Source organism: Furipterus horrens, unplaced genomic scaffold (genome assembly GCF_987537825.1).
Source record: "Furipterus horrens unplaced genomic scaffold, mFurHor1.1.pri manual_scaffold_7, whole genome shotgun sequence".
NCBI lineage: Eukaryota > Metazoa > Chordata > Mammalia > Chiroptera > Furipteridae > Furipterus > Furipterus horrens.
The window spans coordinates 134,697,638-134,707,540 of record NW_028327177.1 but is presented as its reverse complement, the minus strand read 5'-3'; the positions used below and the strand labels follow the sequence as shown (position 1 = coordinate 134,707,540).

Below are 9,903 nucleotides of genomic sequence, written 5' to 3'. Positions count from 1 at the left end.
TAAAACTCCAAATTAAGAAACTGGAACCATGATGACTTGCTATGATGTTCACATCAGACTATGATGGTTTCACTGGAGAATTCTACCAAATGTTGAAAGAAGAATTACTCGAAACAATCTCTTCCAGAATATAGGAGAGAACATGTCCCAGTTCTGTTTTTGAAGCCTGTTTAACTCTGATACTCTAAACTTTATATGGGGTGGCAAAGAAACTAGAAATGCAACAAACAATTGTGAAAAGTGTGGGTGAAGTGGGAAAAAGAAGAAGAAACTGCCTTGGAGATTTATAGAGCTACAGTGAATCAAAACTGTGTGGTGCTGGTGGACAAAGAGACACAGAACAATGGGCCAGATTATGGAACTGAGAACTAGAGCCGCACAGATATGCCTGGTTGGTTGTTAACAAAGGTGCAAAAGCAACCCCATGGAGAATGGACAATCTTTTCAACAAATGGTGCTGAACGTCCATAGACAAAACAAAACGAAACAAAAACAAACAAAACACGTAAACCCCAACCTAAACCTTATATTTTATGGAAAATTAACTGAAAATATATACTCAGACTTAAATGTAACACTCAAAACTATAAAACTTCTAGGAAAAAAATAAGAAAAACTTTAGGATGTAGGGCTAGGTAAGGAGTTCTTAGACTTGACCCCCAAAGCACAATTCTTTTGTTTGAAAAGGTGGGGGTGGTCTCTGGACTGATGGAAAATGGTGGGTACTGAGCACAATGCACCAGATCCTGCATTCTTGAGAAATAGAATGACACCTTTGCGTTTAGCAAGGTCTCTGCACATTTTAAGCATAAAATAGCAATGAATATATGAATACCAATCAGTTCTACTTTAATAGGCCCAGTGAATGAAATATATGATCAGTAGAGCAAAATAAATAAAACTGATTTATTTAACAATAAAACATTTTAAGAACGAATAAAACATTATTAAAAAAACATTTTAAGAACTAATAATCTGGGGAGGACTGACTTGAATATACCATATAAGCGTGTCCTGTAAGAGAAATCATTAGATGACCCCAGCATTTAGATGATGTAAAGAGAACATAAGATTGTCATTTGATCATCTGCTTTTCCTTTTCTTTTTCCTTTCTTTTTCTTTTTTCTCTCTTTCTTTCTTTCTTTCTTTCTTTCTTTCTTTCTTTTCTTTCTTTCTTTTCTTTCCTTTTCTTTTTTTGCTTAAACATGCTATTATGGTTGCAATTCTTTTTTTTCTTTTTATTAAAAGCACAATTTTTAAACATTGAAAAATAAGATTTCATCAAAAGAAAAGACTTTAGCTCTACAAAAGACTGTGGGGAAAAGAACAAGCTAAGAGGGGCGTGGGGATATTTGTAAACCACATGTCCAATGAAGGACTAGTATCTAGAATATATAAAGAGCTCTCAAAACAACCCAAAAGAAGGTGGAAAAAAGACAAGAAGAGACGTCACCAAAGTGAATGAAATGAATGAATAGATGGCTAAAAAGCACAGGAAGGACTAAGGCGCTGTCACGCTTGCTTCTCGAACAGGGAGGGAGAGGCTGAGAGTCAGGGATGCCATCTGCTTCCCCCCATCCTGCGGACCCCGCCGGGGCCACGGCCGCCATCCATGACCGGAGGACCCGGTGTACCACGCGAAGCTTGTCATCAGGCTGAGTGGTACAGCGGAATGGTGGAGTCCATGAAGACAGTAGCAGGGATGGGTGTGGAGCTGACGGTGGAAGAAAGAAACGTCCCATCTGTTGCATATAAGAATGTGATCGGAGCTAGGAGAGCTGCCCGGAGAATAATCGTCATCACTGAACAGAAAGAAGAAAACAAGGGAGGACGAGGCCAACTAAAAACGATTTGGGAATACAGGCAAATGGCTGAGACTGAACGGAAGTTCATCTGCTGTGACACTCGGGATGTTCTCCCCAAATACCTCATTCCAGCACCTAACGCTGGTGAGTCCGGGGTTTTCTATTATAAAACGAGAGGGTGCGACCACAAGTATCCGGATGAACTGGCCACAGGAAATGGTAGGAAGAAGGCTGCATGCAGACAACAGCCTCGCAGCTTATAAAGCTGCTAGTGATAGCGTAACAGGGAATGAATACACTATACTTATATAAAGCTACCCATATTTATCTGAGTAAATGTTAAACTCAGCTTGTTACTCTAACCTGATTTTTCTCTCAAAACTAGAGTTTGCATGTTAAAAGTTTCTCTACTTTTTAAAATATCTTTGTATTAAGAAGTGGAAGTTGTCTCTGAACATGTGTATATCACACTTTTTTAAAAAGACTTTATTTATTTATTTGTAGAGAGAGGAGAAGGGAGGGAGAGAAACACTGATAGGTTGCCTCTCACACATCCCCAGCCCGAACCTCGCCTGCAACTTAGGCGTATGCCCTGACCGGGAATCAGACTACTGACCTTTTGGTTCGCAGGCCAGCACTCAATCTACTAAGCCACACCAGCCAGGACAAAAATTTTTTTCTAAGTTTCCTTTTGAGAATCAACATGTCCAGTTCCTTTGTAAACCTAAGAAACAGCCTGACCTTGGAATCCTGCTAAGCTGACAAAAACCACATGGCCAACTCAAGGACACTGACCACAAAGAGCCATATCAGGACCAGCAAGGACACTGCCTGCGTGTCTACAATCCCTCCCCCTGATCTCTTTGTTCTGCTTTCCCTCTCCTCATTCCTTATAAAAACCTCTGCCGGTCCTAAAATGTTCAGTTGTAACCCTGATTTAGTATCCAAGTTGTGTGTTTTGTAACCATGGCACCCTGTGCTTTCGCCTCGTGCTGAGTACATTGCAATTGTCAGGATTGCTCATGCCAGCAGTGAAACCACAGATGTCTGATTGAGATAACATCAGAACGGAGGGAGTAAATCTCAGCAGAAGCTGCAAGACTCCTCTTTCAGTCCCTTTCCCTTACTTCCTCTCCCCTTTCGAGAGAAACCACATGCCTGCACTCCCCCTGGGAAGTTTCTCCCTCCTGAATTCCCACCAACTCCCTATAAGAATTGCTGCCTTGATCAGAGATGCTAAAATGACTTTTTGAGGACAGGAGCCACGCCCCTCCCATCTTCTCAGATGCCTGCACTAAAATAAATCCCCTTCCTTCTCACTAGTGTAAGAAACAAGGAAATAGTGACTCCCAAACCAGTAGAAAATCATTAGTAACAAAGGACAAATGTAATTAAAGGGTCTTAAGGGCAAATGTAATTAAAGAATCTCTAAAAAAGGAAGTTGACAGCATTAGCATATTTACAAATCACAAAAGGGGCATTTAGATAATCACATTAGACTGTAACTCCGGAGTATCCAGCATGGACAAACGGGAAGGAAAGGGAGAGGGGAGGGCAGCTAATCGAGTTAGGGAGGTGGAGGTAATTGCATTACTATAAAACCAGTTTTCTTTGTCTGCTTCGGGTGCACATTCGCCTGGCTGAGGGTGCACCCGACTCTGCAGACTCGTGAATAAATGCCTCGCTTTGCTGCTCAAGTCCTGTGTCCCGGTTTTTATTGTAAGCGTTTCTCACACCAGCACTTGCCACGTGAGCTGGGATTTTGTTGCGGCAGGCAGCTGAACTTGGGTTCGGTTGCAATATCGTGATGACAGAACTCCCATTCGTTTAGGTCTTTCTTGCTCTTAATTTTTCTATATTCTACTATGAAATTCCTTAAAAAAAATTTTTTTTAATTTATTTTTAGAGAGAGAAGAAGGGAGGGAGAAAGACATGGAGAGAAACTTTGAAGTGCAAGAGAGACATTGATCAGTTGCCTCTCACATGCTCCCAACCAGGGACCTGGCCCATGCCCCAGGCATGTGCCCTGACTGAGAGTTGAACATTGCAACCTTTTGGGGTGCAGGACAATGCCCAACCCACTGAGCCACACCAGTCAGGGCTCTGCCATGACATTCTTAATTCCCCTGCCCATGCCAGCAGGTTGGCAAAAGCAGCTTTTGATGATGCAGTTGAAAGCTATAAGGGCCTGACACTTATTACTCAGTTATTATGCGAAAATCTGATGCTTGTACTTCAGGCGTGCAGGACGGTGGTGAAGAGCAGAATAAAGAAGCACTGCAGGATGTGGAAAATGAAAATCAGTGAGATGTAAAAACCAGCAACAGCAAAAAAAAAAAAAAAAAAAAATCTCTGACCACTCCACCTACGTTGGAGATTTCCCCATCGTTACTAGAACCACCAAATCTGACTTTCACATATAGTCTCAGAATTTAGGTTCCTCGTCCCCCCTCCCCCCTCTTTTTTAAAAAACAATTTTCAAAAGCTTTTAAAGGCAAGAGTGAATTTCTGTGGATTTCACTGGTCCTAGCTTTCTAACAAGATACGTAGAGGCTTTTTCGGCATGACTGTGCGGTCTCCTGCACCGTTAGAAATGGACATTCCATTCAAAAGTCGTTAGACTTTCTAAGAGAGAGGTTAATCACACTGTAGAGCCATATGTGATATCGTCTTCCCTGACACTGAGTTTTCTACCATTTTTTTAAATTAATTGGGTTTTAGCTTGAGATGGTGAAAGGTTGTCTGGGGAGATTTTTGTAATGGTTTTGCTGTAAAAAATGTTTCAGACTCCGCTGAAATGCTGCTGAAAGCATGGTGCTGGTTAACAGTGCAGCCATCCGTGGCTCTGTCTGCTGTTATGCTCTCCCTCTGAAGCAGGTTAGCGTTGAAGGGGGGATGGAAGAGCCTGCATGCATGCTCAGCTCTTTGTTTCTTCCCTTCCCTCTCCCCAGACCCCCCCTCCTTCGCTTCAACCTCTTTTGTGCAGTATGTGTAACTTGAAGCTACTTTGTACTACTGGATATCTGACTGGAGCCAGAGATACAGAATCTGTACTGTTCTTATGGAAACACCGCATGGAATTAACACTAAACTTAAATAAAACAAACCTAAATTGAAAATGCCCCCAAAATAAGCACATGAAAAGATGATCAACCCCACTAAACAGTAGGAAAATCTGAATTAAAACTACAGTGGGATACCAGGACATGCCCATCTGAATAGGTAACATTTTAAAATGTTGGTAAGGATACAGAGAAACTTAACATTGCTGGTAGGTATGTAAAATGGTACAACCAGCCTGCAAAAGAAAAAAAAAAAAAGGCAGTTTCTTTAAAAAAAAAAAAAAAGGGCAGAAAACTAAACATGCCATTATCATACAACCTGGCAATTACTCTTCCAGGCATTTCCTCCAGAGAAATGAAATCTGAAGCTCACACAAAAACCTGCAATGAGTGTTTTATAGCAGCTTTATTTACAATAGCTCCAAAAATGCCACTGGCTTTCTATGAGTGGAAGGCTGAACCATGATACATGCCATGCAGTACCACTTGGCACTTACGGGGAGCAAATTACTGATCCACATTGCAAGTGGGATGAATTTCTGGAGAACGAGGCTGAGTGGAAAAACAAAGAGCCAATCCCAGAAGTTTACATACTGTGTGATTCCATTTGTGTAACATCCCTGGGCGTGAGTTCAGAAAGGCAGCATTACAGGTCGTTATGGTGACAGAATTGTTCTGTATCTTGACTGTGTCAGTGTCAATACCCTGGCCGTGATCATATACTACAGTTTTGTGAGACATTGGGGAAAACCAGGTAAAGGGTACATGGGAATCTCATTGTACTATTACCTAAAATCCATGTTAATTTATGATTATTTCAAAATAAAAAGATTAATTTAAACAAACACCAATATCAGTTTGTTTCCTATATACCAATACAACCAGTTGTAGTATTTACAATTTTTCCATTTATTTGAATATTAGAGGTTGGAAATCAATTTTTTTTTTTTTTGCTTAGACAACAAACATTTATTTTCTCACAGTTTTGGAAGCTGGGAAATCCAAGATCAAGGGGTCAGCAGATTCAGTTCCTGGTGAGAACCCTCTTCCTGTCTTTCAGACAGTGACCTTCTTACGGCATGTGAACTCCGCTCTCTGGAAATCTTTTCATGTAGATAGCATTCTGTTCTATTTCTTCTGCCATAGCCTTTGCCCATTTTCCTATTCAGTTGCCTTTTTCTCATTGACCAAGAGGAACTCTTTATCTTGTGGACATTACTGCATTGTATATGCTATTTATGCGGCTCGAAGATGAGAGCTGATTTCCAAATTCTATTCATCAAATTTTAAAAATCTCAGCAAGTGAGTTGTCTCATCACCCTAGACACAGATGTATGAGGTCCCCAGTGACATACACTCCAATGGGATGCACAGATCACCTCAACGTTGCTTGATCACCCCACTTGAATACTATAGAAGGCAAGTAACGGAGCTCAGATCTGAGCTACAGTCTATCTGACATCAACCCCATGCAATATTATTTTTTAGTGTGTTACATTATTTTCAGTACCACTTATGCTAACTGCACATACAGGTGATTGGCATAGGATTAACATTGTTTTTATAAATAATAGTGACCATAGCTAATTTATTGACCAATCCAAGTAAATACCCCATACATTATCAATACATACATTGTCCCCTTTAATCTTCTTCAGTACTCTAAAAAAGGGGGCATTATGATTATCTCTATTTTGTGAGTGAGAAAACGAAAGTTTAAATCTGTTAAATAACTTGTCCAAGGTCACAGAGCTAATAAAGGGCAAGATCAGCTCAGACCCTGCAGCCTGAGCACCACAACTCTATGGAAATGTTAGGTTTCAGGAAATACTGGGGACCTGCTAAAAATCAGAACTGTAAATGAACAAAAATTGGTTCAAGGACACATTCCTGGGGGAGCTGAACTTGCAATTAAGTCTTGATTTTCTGTGCTGGGGGCAGAGGAATCCACCCTGGGTCTGTTTTTTTGTGTTTGTTTGTTTTTTTTTAACAGAACCTTCATATCTCAAGACTCTTACCAAAGCACTATGCCCACTACCTGGTGTGGAATGGGCATTTTGTCTAGCCCTGACAATTGCCAGGATGTAGGAGATCCAAGGAAGGGAGAACTATCAAGTCCTTCACATGAGCAGGAGAGATCTAGAAAATCTGTGAGGTCATAAATGTTAACACTTTTTCAAGTATGAGTCAGAGAGTTCATTGAGAACATCGAAATGGTTTTATTTCCGAATAAACATCAGAGCAGAAATAAAAATAGTTTTCTGACCTATGTAACACATAAAGGTTAATTCATACACTTTTCCTGGGGGGAGGGAAGGTAGTATGTAGGGGATTTTAAAATTATAATAAGTTTTTATTTCTATCCCAGTGATAAAAGCTAAAAAATGAAATAGTGCTAAATGTCTATGATAAAATATAGCTGTTTTCTGTCCCCAATCTCCACTCCAGAAAAAATCACCAAAAATATCTTGAGCTGTTTCTCCTCTCTGGTACCTATCAACAAAAAGTATTAAAAATGATGAAAATAAGAATCTACAATCTAGATTACTCTATCCAGCAAAACTACCATTTAGACTTGAAGGGCAGATAAAGCGCTTCCCAGACAAGATAAAGCTAAAGGAGTTCATCATCACCAAGCCACTATTATATGAAATGTTAAAGGGAACTATGTAAGAAAAAGATCGAAGTTACGAACATTAAAATGGCAATAAATTCACGACTATCGACAAGTGAATCTAAAAAACAGACAAAGCAAACAAGCAGAACAGAAACAGAATCATAGATATGGAGATCACTCGGAGGGTTATCAGCCAGGAGGGGTAAGGGGGAGAGTAGGGGGAAAGCTGCAGGGATTAAGAAGTACAAATAGGGACTTCTGGCTAAGATGGAGGCCGAGACAAACACACTGCATCTCCCTCCACAACTAAGAAGGAATACAACTACCTCAAAACTAGAGACAGCCAGAAGTTCCAGAAAATCAAGCTGCACAGAAGTCCAACAAGCAAAGATACAAAGAAGAAATACTCATCCAGACAGGTAGGAGGGGTGGAGCTGGGGCAGAGAGGACACAGTGTGGTGGTGGCCGTGGCGGCGACGGCAGTGGCAGCAGCAGCAGCAGCAGGTCAGTGGCAAGCGCAGTCGCACCTTTTAGAAAGTAGAGAGGGACACCTGGGGAGCGCTCCCAGCACCAGACCAGACCGCACAGCTCATGATCCCAGTGCCGGGGAAAATCAAGCCTCATTGCTTCTGACTGTGCAGACCAGAGGGGGTTGGGGCGGAGGAAGAAACTGCGGGTCTCTCAGCAAAGTCCGCTTCTTTAAAGGGCCCCCACAGTCCTAGAACATCTGCAGAACCACCCCTCTGGGAACAACAGCCAGGGCAACAGCTAGAGAGGTGCCAGTCCCATATGGAAGTGGGAGAAGTGCCTGGAAAGGGGGCGAGTGCTGAGCTAGCAACACTGTTCCCTCCCAGACCCCTCCCTACACACAGCGCCACAGCGTGATGAAACGGGTTGCCCTCTACTGACAAAACCTAAGGCTCTGCCCCTTACAATGTAACAGTTGCGACGGCTCTACCTAAGACACAGAGGCAAACAAACACAGGAAACTGTCAAGATTAGGAGATAGAGAAGTATGGCCCCAAAGGGGGAACGAACGGATCAAGGTTCTAAGCGATGAGGAGATAGCCAGCCTAACAGACAAGGAGATAGCCAACTTAACAGAGGAAAAATGGGGAAATGATGCAGAGATTAAGAAGCATAATTGATTGGTACAAAATAGACAGGGAGGAGTTAAGAATAATACAGGAAAGGGTGAAGCTAAATAACTTATATTTCTCCCCCTTCCCCCTCCCAGCTGATAACCCTCCAAATGATCCCCATTCCTATGATTCTGTTCCTATTCTGGTTGTTTGCTTAATTTGTTTTTGTTTTATAGATTCAGTTGTTGATAGTTGTGAGTTTGTTGTCATTTTAATGTTCATAGTTTTAATCTTTTTTTTCTTAAATAAGTTCCTTTAACATTTCATGTAATAAGGGCTTGGTGATGATAAATTCCTTTAGCTTTACCTTGTCTGGGAAGCACTTATCTGGCCTTCCATTCTAAATGATAGCTTTGCTGGATAGAGTAATCCTGGTTGTAAGTCCTTGCTTTTCATCACCTTGAATACTTCTTGCCAGTCCCTTCTTGCCTGCAAAGTTTCTTTTGAGAAATCAGTTGATAGTCTTATATGCACCTCTTTGTAGGTAACTCTCTGCTTTTGCTGCTTTTAAGATTCTCTTTATGTTTAACCTTTGGCATTTTAATGATGATATGTCTTGGTGTGGTCCTCCTTGGGTCTAGCTTGTTTGGGACTCTCTGTGCTTCCTGGACTTGTATGTCTATTTCCTTCACCAAATTTGGGAAGTTTTCTTTCATTATTTTTTCACTTAAGCTTTCAATTTCTTGCTCTTCCTTTTCTCCTTCTGGTACCCCAATGATTAGGATGTTGGCATGTTTAAAGTTGTCCCAGAGGTTCGTAGGCCTCTCCTCATTTTTTTCAATTCTTGTTTCCTCATTCTGTTTTGGTTGACTGTTTTTTTCTTCCTTATATTCCAAATAATTTATTTGAACCCCGGTTTTCTTCCCTTCACCATTGGTTTTGTGTGGATTTTCCTTCATTTCATTTAGCATAGCCTTCGCTTCTTCCCTTATGCATTTGCTGTACTTAAGCATATCTGTCAAGCCTGTGAGCATCTTTATCACCAGTGTTTTGAATTCTGCATCTGTTAGGTTGTCTATCTCCTCATCTATGAGGTTTGCTATCTTCTTGTCGCTTAGTTCTCCCACTGGAACCTTGATCTGTTCCCCCTTTTGGGCCATGCTGCTCTGTCTCCTCATCTTGACAGGCTCCTGTGTTTGTTTGCCTCTGTGTCTTAGGTAGAGCTGTCACACCTGTTATGTTTAAGGGGCAGAGCCTTAAGTATTTGTCAGTATGGGTGAGACTAGTTTCACCATGTTGTGGTGCTATTTGTGGGGGAGGGTTCTGACAGGGAAAAA

General features: G+C 41.3%; 1 pseudogene; it reads left to right on the top strand.

Moving 5' to 3' along the window:
* The first annotated feature begins 1,672 nt into the window (after positions 1–1,672).
* LOC150005281 (14-3-3 protein epsilon-like) lies at positions 1,673–4,112 on the top strand (annotated as a pseudogene).
* The last annotated feature ends 5,791 nt before the right edge of the window (positions 4,113–9,903 follow it).